At 40.4% G+C, this 11800-nt stretch overlaps 1 non-coding gene across 1 annotated transcript; it reads left to right on the top strand.

The window, feature by feature from the left end:
- The first annotated feature begins 455 nt into the window (after nucleotides 1–455).
- LOC141624801 (small nucleolar RNA R71) lies at nucleotides 456–562 on the top strand. The gene has a single exon (XR_012534606.1). It is a non-coding gene; the product is annotated as a small nucleolar RNA R71 (small nucleolar RNA).
- Nucleotides 563–11800: the final 11238 nt, after the last annotated feature.

Raw genomic sequence — 11800 nt, 5'->3', positions numbered from 1 at the left:
CTTATAATTTGAGAACATGTTTGTATGATCATATCCCATGATTCCCCTATGAACCCATGACACCCTAGTGCCTTTAATCAATTGTTTACACCCCTTATTTTATTCATCTTGCTAGTTTATTTTCATTGCTATTTTAGTTTAGTAACCTTCTACATCAACCCAAATTGTGACACCCCTTAGACACTACTAGTTACAATAGAATTCTCATTTCAATACCCGTCCCTTGGGATCCGACCTTTACTTGCCTCTTTACTAATTGTAGAGTTGTTTGTGAAGTATAAATTGTGTTTTGTATCGACCATTGACCAACGACCACATATGCTTAATTTGTGAAACGAAATGGACCCGATCAATCATCTACCTCGGTGAATCTTCCATTTGAACCCATGTTGAGCACATTCCTTGAGTCTTCATAAAACCCATTCCAAAATTGTTGAACTAGAAACCATTCACTTAACCGATGATGAGGACAAGAGCGACATGTATCTTTGAATCTTTCCCATGCCTCATATATGGACTCTTCATCTCTTTGCATGAACCCGGTGATTTAGGCTCTTAACATGTTGGTTTTCTCCGGAGGGTATAACTTCTTGTAAAAGGCAAGTGCTAACTTCTTCCATGAATCAATTCCAAGAGTGGCCTTGTCTAGGCTCTTTAACCATTGCTTTGCGGTTCCGATCAAGGAAAAAGGAAACAATACCCATCGAATTTGATCTTGTGTTACCCCCGTTTGGGAAATTGCATCACAATAGTCACAAAAAGTCTCCATGTGTAGATGAGGATCCTCACTAGGCATCCCTCCAAATTGACTTCGTTCAACTAATTGTATGAATGCGGATTTGACAATGAAATTACCAATCATGTAGGGTGGTGTTGGAGTACCATTGGGTAGGTTCTGCTCGGTTGGTACGGAATGAGATGAAAATTTAGGCATTGTGGGTTGATTTTGTGGTTGCTTTGGAATTGGGTTTTCCTCTCCTTGTCTTGCAAAAGGGTTGGTAAACTCAACACTATCCGTTTGGATGATACCAATGTTCACAAGTTCTCCAATACCCACAATTATTGAAGTCCTTCTAATGGTTCTTCTAATATTTGTCAAAGCTCTCTAGATTTCGAAATCAATCGGCAAAAGGCCACCTTGTGATCTTCTAGACATGCAAAAATCAAACAACTATAAAACAATTAAAATTACCTTGAGGAGTTTAACTTCCCCAAGGTTAAGAAAGACACAACTAAAAACAACAAATGATAACAACTCAATTAAACACCATCCCCGGCAACGGCGCCATTTTGATTCGGTCGATATGTCGTTTATACTCCCAATCAAACAATATTTATATTCTCAACAAACTACTCTTAGTAGAGCGGTAAGTAAAGGTTGGATCCCAAAGGACGGTATTTTATTGACTTATCGGTTGTAAATAGCTATGTCCTTGGTGTCACAATTTGGGTTGAGGTAGAGACTTGCATTCTAAAGTACATAACAAATACAAAGTAAATAAATGAAAGCAAAGGAAAGTAAGCAAATAGAGTTTGTAAACAATTGATTAAAACACTAGGGTGTCATTGGTTCATAGGGGAATCATGATGAGATCACATAAATAAGTTTCATAGATGCAAGCAATTTATTGTTGTAATGGAATCGAGTTAGATTATATCTTCAATTCCTAGAGAGTTTTAGTCTCGCAGCCGAGTCGGTCAATACTTTACAACACCTACATCGACTTAGTCCTCCCTATTCAACTATATGCTTGGTCTAACAAGCCTTGAGTTGATTTATGTCTTACAAGTCTTGTTGAAAGGATAAGAGAATCATGCTAGGTTGTCAATCAAGCATTTAATCAAGTATAACATGTGCATAAGTTTAAATTACAACAAGCAAGCATTCATATGAAATTATTAAGTAAAGATCTACCCCATGATTAACTCCCCTAATCCCCCACTAACCCTAGTTAGGGAACTACTCACTCATTATCATGGTGAACATGTTAACAATGGTGTCAATCATCATAACAAGTCTAAACATGATGGAAGAGTAAAACAATAAACAAGGATTACGTAAGGAGTAAAGAAATTGTACCAACTTAGGATGATCAAATAGAAAGCAAAGAATGATAGAAGAAAACTTGATTGATGATGAAATGTTTTCAATTCTCCAATAATAACCCAAATAATCTTCAATTACCCAACAAGATGTAAGAATTATTGACCAATAATTAAAGAAGGATTAAAGTGTAATTAAGCTAATTAATGTTTAATCTACTAAAATAACTTGTTTTAATATAAGATAAGTTGATAATCACTTGGTAATACAAGGGAGTATTTATACTAAGTATAAGTATTAGGTTAACTAAGGGCTTAAATGACGATTAAGCCCCTTAAAAGAAGTTTAACGCCTTGCAAGTCCTAGCTTGGGACGCACAACCTCCTCTTGATGGACGCCCATCCAATATTTAAAAACGTACGTCCTACTTTGGGGACGCTCGGGCTGAGCTTCGGGACGCCCGTCCTTCTCTATGGGATGCCCGTCCTTCTTCTAGGATGCCCGTCCTGAAGGACAGAATTGCTTTTTCTTCATTTGGTTGTCCCCTAACTCGTGGGGAGCCTTAAAGGGTCGTGGGGTTTGATGTGGCTCATATTTCGCACATTTAGTCCCCTAACTACCCTCGTTTCCATGCTTTCTAGTACTTATTAGGGTCGTTTCTATCTTATGTTCCCTATTTTGCACATTCTACGAGGTTTTAGTGCCCTTTGTAGGGGAGGATGCTAAGCCTTGCACATATGGAAGCAAAAGCGGAGCTAAATTGATCGCAGATAACGACCAAGCAACAAAGAGGATACCAATACTAAAGGCCTAAGTTAACAAACCAAGTAAAATAGGCATTGATGAAGACCCCCACGACTCCTCAATGATCCCCACAGATCTTGAGGCAGTCAAGAAGAAGAGAAGCCAAGCTGTGTAACAATCCGGGCGTCCCGACCTCAAGTCGGGCGACCAAAGGCTAAATCTGGGCGTCCCAACGACAGGACGGGCGAATCCTCAAGCAGCACGAGTGTCCAACATAGGCGGGTCGTAGGACTCCTCATGGGACTTGCAAGGCATTAATCTTCATCTTAGGGACTTAATCGTCATTTAAGCCCTTAGTTACCCTAATACTTGTACTTAGTATAAATACTCCATTGTATTAGGCGATGAGCATTAAGTCATTAGAGTAGATTAGAAATCAATTAGCTTAATTACATATTAATCCTTCCTTTATTATTGTTGAAGAATTCTTAGATCTAGTTGAGGAATTGGAAGATTATTTTGGGTTTATTGAAGAATTGACAACTCTTCATTCATCAATCAAGTTTTCTTCTATTATTCTTTCCTTCTATTTGTTCTTCATAAGTTCAGTACAATTTCGTTACCCTTTGCTTAATTATTGTTTGTTATCCTAATCATTCATCGTGTTTGGACTTGTTAATATGATTGACACCCCTATTAGCATGTTTACCATGATCATGAGTGAGTAGTCACCTAGCTAGGGTTAATGGGGGATTAGAGGAACCAATCATGGGGGTTGATCCATACTTAAGCAAATATGTTTTCATAAGAATGCTTGCTTGTTTTAGTTTCAACTTATACACATGTTATGCTTGATGAATTGCTTGATTGACAACCTTGCATGAATCTCTTATCCATTCAACAAGACTTGTAAGATATAAACTAACTCAAGGCTTGTTAGACCATGCGTATAGTTTATTAGGAATAAACTAAGTCGACTTGTAGATGTTGTACACTCTTGATCGACTCGGCTCCGGGACCCAAATCTTCCTAGGAATTGTAAGACATAAACTAACTCTATTCTACTACAACAATAATTGCTTGCATCTATGTAAACATGTTTGTATGGTCTCCACCATGAATCCCCTATAAACCCATGACACCCTAGTACCTTTTATCAATTCTTTACATTATCATTTACTTTACTTACTTTGTTTCACTTGCCTAGTAGTTTAGATAACCATCTCAATCCAAACTAAATTGTGACACCCTAAGACATAGCTACTTGCAATTGATAATTTAATCCAATACCTGTCCCTTGGGATCCGACCTTTACTCACCACTCTACTAAGAGTAGTTTGTTTAGATTATAAATATTGTTTTGATTGGTTAGCTTAGACGACAAAGTTGTAAACTGAATCAAAAATGGCGTCGTTGCAGGGGACGGTGTTCAATTGAGTTGTTATCAATCTTTGCTTTTAGTTGTGTCTTTCTTTGCCTTGGGGGAAAACATTTCCTCAAGATACTTTTCAACTTTTTATCTTATTTTAAATTGTTAGATGGACCTTATAGATTGTTGTGTAGAGGACCATGCAAGTTCTGCTCTCATCAAAGACCCTTTGGAAGCACTGGAGGCCTTGGAAGCAAGTGAGGCCAACGGTAAACATTGGGCATTAGAAGTAGATCTCCTTGAGGCCGCTTTAGCCAACAAAGAGCTCACCTATGAGCAATCCATGAGGATAGACATCATCCTCAAAGAATCATCAGAACCCATCAAGGTGGAACAAGCAATGCGAGTAGAAAGTGTGATAGAGTTGGAAAGCGTAATGGAGGTGGAAACTATTCTCAATGAACCATCAAAGGTAGAGGTCAAGGTACAAACACCATATCTAAAACCCCTTCCCTCTAATTTTAAGTATTCTTACCTTGATGAGTCTAAAATCTAACCCGTGATTGTCAATAAAAAACATGATGATGGTCAATTGGAAAGTTTGCTTGGTATGTTGAAAGAACATGTAAAGGCTATAGGTTATAGTCTAGATGACCTTAAGGGAATAATCCCCGACTTTTGCATGCATAGGATTCATCTAGAGGAAGACCATAGACATACCATCCAAGGACAAAGGAGACTAAACTCCCACATGCAAGAAATTGTTAAAGCGGAGGTTATGAAATTGCTTGATGTGGGAATCATCTACCCCATATCGGATTCCTTGTGGGTTAGCCCCGTTCAAGTGGTACCCAAAAAAGGAGATACCACGGTAGTGAAAAACAACAAGAACGAACTAATACAAATAAGGAAGATCACCGGTTGGCGAATGTGTATTGATTATCGTAAGATGAATTCCACAACAAGAAAGGATCATTTCCCCCTTCTATTCATTGATCAAATTCTTGAGAGGCTTGCCTCTAATAAATTCTTTTGCTACCTTGACGGGTACTCGGGATTCTTCCAAATCCCGATACACCCGGATGACCAACATAAGACCACCTTCACTTGCCCATACGGAACATTTGCATATAGGAGAATGCCCTTTGGGCTATGCAATGCTCCCGCTACCTTTCAACGTTGCATGATGAGTGTCTTTTTCGATTACTTAGAAACCATAATGGAGGTTTTTATGGATGATTTTAGTGTTTATGGGAAAGACTTTGATTCTTGTTTGCATAATTTATCTCTTGTCTTGCAAAAATGTGAAGATGTTAGCCTTGTTTTGAATTGGGAAAAGTGCCATTTCATGCTCAATGAAGGCATTGTCTTAGGTCATTTGATTACGTAAAAGGGCATCGAGGTTGACAAAGCCAAAGTTGAAGTGATAGAGAAATTACCGCCACCTGTGAATGTCAAAGGGGTGCGGAGTTTTGTCGGTCATGCGGGGTTTTCCCGACGATTCATAAAAGATTTTTCTAAAATTGCAAAACCCCTCACTCAACTTTTGCTTAAGGATGCCCCATTTCAATTTACTCATGAGTGTGTTGAAGCTTTTGATAGGATCAAGGAGGCTCTAATTTCGGCACCAATCATTCAACCCCCAAATTGGGAGTTACCTTTTGAGATAACGTGCGATGCAAGTAACTACGCCGTTGGTGCGGTTCTTGGCCAACGAGTTGGTAAAGCTCTACATGCTATATACTATATAACCAAGACCCTTGATGCATAACAAGTCAACTATGATACCACGGAAAAAGAACTTCTTGCTATAGTGTATGCTTTGAACAAGTTCCGCTCCTACCTACTTAGATCGAAGGTTATTTTATTTTTGGACCACCGTGCTCTTAAACATCTCTTAGAGAAGAAATAATCGAAGCCACGCTTGTTGAGGTTGATATTGTTACTCCAAGAATTTGACATAGAGATAAGAGACAAGAAAGGTGCCGAAAATGTAGTAGTGGATCACTTGTCAAGAATTCAATTCGACAACGAAGATGAAGATACACCAATCAATGATTCCTTTCTCGATGATGTTCTAATGGCCATCCACACATAATTTGAGAAGTATTCAACACCATGGTTTGCCGATTTTGCGAACTACATTGTAGGAGGAGTCCTACCTCCGAAATTGAACTAAAATCAACGTAAGAGGCTCTTGTTCGAAGTAAAGAGATACTTTTGGGATGATCCCAACCTCTACAAAGCATGTAGTGATGGTCTCTACCGCAAGTGTGTACCACAATGGGAAGTGCAAGGAGTTTTGGAAGGTTGCCACTCATCCATATATGGAGGACACCATGGAGCTAGGAGGATGGTTGCCAAAGTCCTACAATCGGGCTTCTATTGGCCCACCATGTTTGAAGATGCTAGGGAGTTTATCATGCATTATGACCCTTGCCAAAGAACCGGCAACATATCTTGGAGGAATGAGACGCCACAACGAGGCATTTTGGAGGTTGAAATCTTTGATGTTTGGGGAATTGATTACCAAGGTCCCTTTGTATCTTCTCAAGGCAACAAATACATTCTAGTTGCCGTTGATTACGTGTCCAAGTGGGTAGAAGCAATTGCTACCCCAACCGATGATGCGAAAACGGTCACCAAGCTCCTAAAGAAAGTGATCTTCCTCAGATTTGGAGTTCCTAGAGCGATTATAAGTGATGGTGGATCACATTTCCAGATAAGAAACTTGCATCTCTCTTGACAAAGTATGGTGTTCAACATAGGACCGGCTTGGGATATCATCCTCAAACAAGCGGTCAAGTCGAAATATCAAATAGAGAGATCAAACAAATTCTTAAGAAGGTTGTCAATAAAACTCGTAAATATTAGAGCATGAAGCTTGATGACTGTTTTTAGGCTTATAGGACGGCTTAAAAGACACCCATATGAACTTCACCTTACAAGTTAGTCTATGGAAAGGCTTGTCACTTGCCACTTGAATTAGAATACAATGCCTTTTGGGCAATCAAGACTCTCAATCTTTATCTCACGTTGAGTGGAGAGAAAAGGATCTTGCAAATGGAAGAATTGGAGGAATTCCGGCTCCACTATTATGAAAATGCAAGAATCTACAAAGAACGGACCAAACTAATTCACGGTAAGAGAATCAAATAAAAGCCCTTGCACAAGGGAGACAAAGTCCTTCTATTCAACGCTCGATATCGGCTCTTCCTCGGAAAGTTGAATTCAGGATGGACGGCCCTTTGTAATCATAAATGTTGGAAAGTATGGACACTTTGAGCTAATGTCAGAAGATGGGAATCAGTTCAAAGTCAATGGTCAACGTATCAAGCCTTATTATGAAGGGGCTTTTGTAGGGTAGGTTGAGGTCACTCGCCTTGAGCCTCTCCCACCATGATTTAAGCATTGAATTGGAGGAGAGTTTGACGGAGTCCTCCCTAAACCACCACTTGTAAATATACTAACTTACTTACTTGCACTTTAATTCATTGCATTTCATTTTAATTCTTTGCTTTAACTACAATTTTTTACATGAGTGTAAGTGAGGGAGGGTCACTAGTCAAGTGTGATGTGTGAAGGATTTGAAAATTCAAGTGTAGGGAAACTTGTAGCAAGGCTAAGAAAGAGAAGGAAGGAAGAAGAAGAGCAAAAAAGAGGATCCCCAGGAGCCGGGCTCGGCTCGTGGGAGTTGGAGCAAAGCCAAATCAAATATTTTTGTACTGGGCATCCTAGGATCGGGACGGGCGTCTCATGCCACGGGATGGGCGGATCACCTTCAAGACGCGCGTCCCTTTGTGCATATCAAGAAAATTTTTCACTGGGCTGAAATCTGTGCAGATCGACCTGAGGACCCACGTCCCTGCCGGCTTCTAAAAAGACAATTACTTCGTTGTGTGGAAATCTGGGTGTCCCAAGCCTGGGACAGGAGACTCAAGCCACAGGACGGGCGGGCCGACTCCAAGCCGCACGTCCCACCCTGCCCATGAGAAATTTGTAAAAAGGAGGAAACGCCCGACTCCTCCTTCAGTCCACGCGTCTCTCTCCCATGATACTCTTCTTTTTTACTTCAAACCCCTCTTTCCACCATACATATTAAGACACATCACCTCTCTCTCCAAGATTAAACCCAAAACCCCCTCACAAAAACACAAAATAAACCCACTTCATCCTCAAGAAAAAAATCAACCTCTCTAAACGTGAACTCACTTAATCTAGGGTTTCAACAAAGCAAAGAGATCTATTTTAGAAGCTTTGATTTCACTTTCACTTTCAAAGTCCTCATGTTCAAATCAAAATAAAAACACCAAGGAGATTCATGACAAGGGAAGAAAGAAGAACAAGAGTCATTGGGAGTTCCTCAACCTCACATATCAACACTTTAAGAAGGGAAAATGAGGAGATAAATGATCTTTCAAGACTAGATGAATTTTCCAACATTGAGTTTGTCAACGATGCTCAACGAATTGTCTTCCACTGATTTTTGGGTAAGAACATTTTTCTCACTAATTTTGTTTGTCATAAAACATTGAAAAAGCTAGGAATCTACCACCAAACCGAAGCGCTATTTGAGTTATTTGGTCTCGCGACAATGTTCCACATGCATGAACTCACATATTGACCCTAAGTGCTTGAATTCCTAAGCTTTTTGAAAATTTCCACCCTCAACAAAACAATTTGCATAGAGTTCTGACTCGAAAATGTGTCAAGGATGATGACCCTAGTGGAGTTAACGGATGTTCTAGGACTAGATGTGTCACCTACTCGATCTTCAAAGCCTCGAAATTATAGTGTAGAGCCCCTTTGGTGAGCCTTAACGGGCCGAGATTTGTCAAGAATCAAGGATTGCTCGACTTCATATATTCATAACCCTATCATTCGGTTCACTTATTGAATCATAGAGGGCACCCTACTTGCTCGCCGTGAGCCCGCCATTGTGAATGAGCTTGATCTCACTTTTATGGAGTCTTACTTGAAAATCCAAGGAAAAAGTGATTGTAAGTTCAATGCCCCATTGGTGCTACTTGAAAGATGGGCGCGGCCTAGGAACGGGAATGATAGTGGGACGAAACATATCGTCAATGGAGGCCTAGTGACGAGACTTGCAAAGTTTTTCAACCCAAACTTCAACAAAAATAACTCTTATGTGCACCTTCCGGGTAGTACTAAGATTAATAAAATGCTCATCTTTCAACATCATCATTGGATAGCCTATGAGGGCTATGAGCGGAAAATTAAATGGTTAACTAAGGGAATCAACCCTCTAATTCTTCCAATAGAGGGTTTGACGAGAATTTCACCGACAATGGGTTCTCTTTCCCGAGTACCATCCTATCTAGTACCCGGAAGCGCATGTAAAGCACATCAAGTCCCACCTCCTACTAAAAAACAACAACAAGCGAATGAACCTCAAAAGAATGAGCAAGAAAATATCGCTATCCCTCCTTACCCTTTCCCGTACCAGCCCTACAATCATCCCAATCCATTCATCCTTCCAAGGGATTATTTTGCCACGGGTCTTCTTCAAGCTATGCATCACCAACAATACAACGACAAGGTAGACAACTACTATGCTCTCAATCCTAGCTTCCACCGGATAGCACGCCAAGGGCAAATTGATGAAGAGGGAGCACTTCCCTCTTGGGATCAAATTGACATTCTCTTCCCAAATTCGGTTCATGAAAATGATGGAGCAAATGGCAATGGCAATGGAGAAGGAGTGGGGTCGAGTGGTGGCGACACCGTGGAGATAAATAGTGATGGGGACGAGTTCATGGATTTCTATGAAAGTGATGAGTCTAGAGCAAATTGGGTTGATGATCTTGGAGGAGAGGATGGCGACAAGTGAAGAAGTTCATTGGCTTGGTGGAGCGGGCAAGAGGCACCCAACATGGCATGTGTGAGCTTTTCGTTTCCCTCTATCATTTTTATGTCAAAATTTGAAATAGCATTCTAACTTAATTTAAATAATCATTGTTGTTTCGGTTTCGGCCTTTGTTAGTGTCCCTGTAAAATTTAAGGACTATTTCCACCTTAGCAACATCAAGGTGATGATAATTTTTGTTCCCACTTGAAAATCCAAAATGACAATTTGCATTTTGCATAGAATTGCATGCATGGCCTTGTGGCCTAACTTCACCCATTAATTTAACCGGTTTGGGGAAGTTTTGTCACAAGCAATCCGAGTTAATTCAAATTAGCTCTCCGAACAATAGAAAGCATGAATCATGTAGTCAAATTCTACAAAAATGGGGGAAAAATAAACCCAAAAGGCAAACTACTACCATTGTGAAACTCAAAACATATTGATCCCTTTTATCCATTGATGTTCCTTTCTTTGTTGCATGATGGAGAGGGGAAAACCCTTCTTCTTGTCTAGGCAAGATGGGGAATTCCGTGATCCTACAGTGTTTCTAACACCATAGGGAGTCTACTCTTGACAAAAGCACTTAGCGATTGGGGATGAAAGTACCCTAGTTTAACACAACTTGGAGGTGATTTGTTGGTATCCTTTTAGACTTAGTAACTTGGAGAAATTATATCTACAATGGAACGTGTACCCTTAGATTACTTCCCCTCTAGATGATTTCTGCCACTTAGATGAGTTAAGTGGCTATTGTTTTTGTAGATACATCCCTTACTTGATTTTGTGTGCTTAAATGTTAGGATACATCGCCATTTTTGCAAGCTCCACCTTGCCTTGGAAGAAGGCATCTTACCTCATGGATATCTTGTTGTGAACTAAAGGGGCAGAGTGAGACCCGCTAATTGTCTCTGTGGACATAGCCACCTACACGCCAAGCCAATCTGTGGACGAATATCGGTCTTTTGAAAGCCACGCTCGGCGGCGTAAAAATGCTTTCGACCGGATAGTTTTAGATCGGTCGGTTTCGTCTCGGTAAGGGCCTCGAAACGATTAGAGATGTTCGGAGTCGCCACCAAGCATTTGTGGGATGCTTGGAACCCGTTCAAAATCCACTTTATACCTCGGTCAAATCGAAGCACAAAGCAGCGTTTGACATAGGTACTAAAGATAAAGAAATCGTCCCTCTTTAGCATCATATCTCTAGAATGACTCTCGTACGCCCTGGATAAGGTCGTCCACTATCCAAAGTTTCTGAGTAAGAGGTGAAGGTACGTATTGGGAAGCCCTTTAATCAGACACCCAATCCCGCCCGCGGTAGCGGCCTCTACTGATCGATCTTGGTTGGTTGAATGCAAAAGCTGATAAAACGGTTTAAATGCATGAATGCGCATCCAATAATTTAAACCTTAAATGTGAGAGCTTTCTAAGTCAGTTGGTTTAATCCAAGTATAAAGTATAAGATGTCGAGTTGGATTAATAATTGATTTACATGCAAGACGGAAATTAAACATCCATTTACCGTATTAGGTTTAGGGTGCATAACGTGATCCATTTGTCTTAGTAAAGCGTTTTGCAAATGTGATTGTGAATAAACAAATAGTCATCTGATCCGTCTTATATCCGGGCTAACCGGAGTCGGGATCGTCCTAGACTAATCTTTGGAAGGAACAGGCCTGTGCCAGGGCCGCATGAGGCGCGAGCCAGCCGGCGGTATAGGGGGCTTCTCCCTGGTTTTGAAAATGAGGAATAAAGGGCCCGTTTAGGCGCGAGTCAA

This window comes from Silene latifolia, chromosome X (genome assembly GCF_048544455.1).
Source record: "Silene latifolia isolate original U9 population chromosome X, ASM4854445v1, whole genome shotgun sequence".
Classification (NCBI taxonomy): Eukaryota; Viridiplantae; Streptophyta; class Magnoliopsida; order Caryophyllales; family Caryophyllaceae; genus Silene; species Silene latifolia.
The sequence above is the reverse complement of the archived record's forward strand: the minus strand, read 5'-3'. Positions and strand labels throughout refer to the sequence as shown.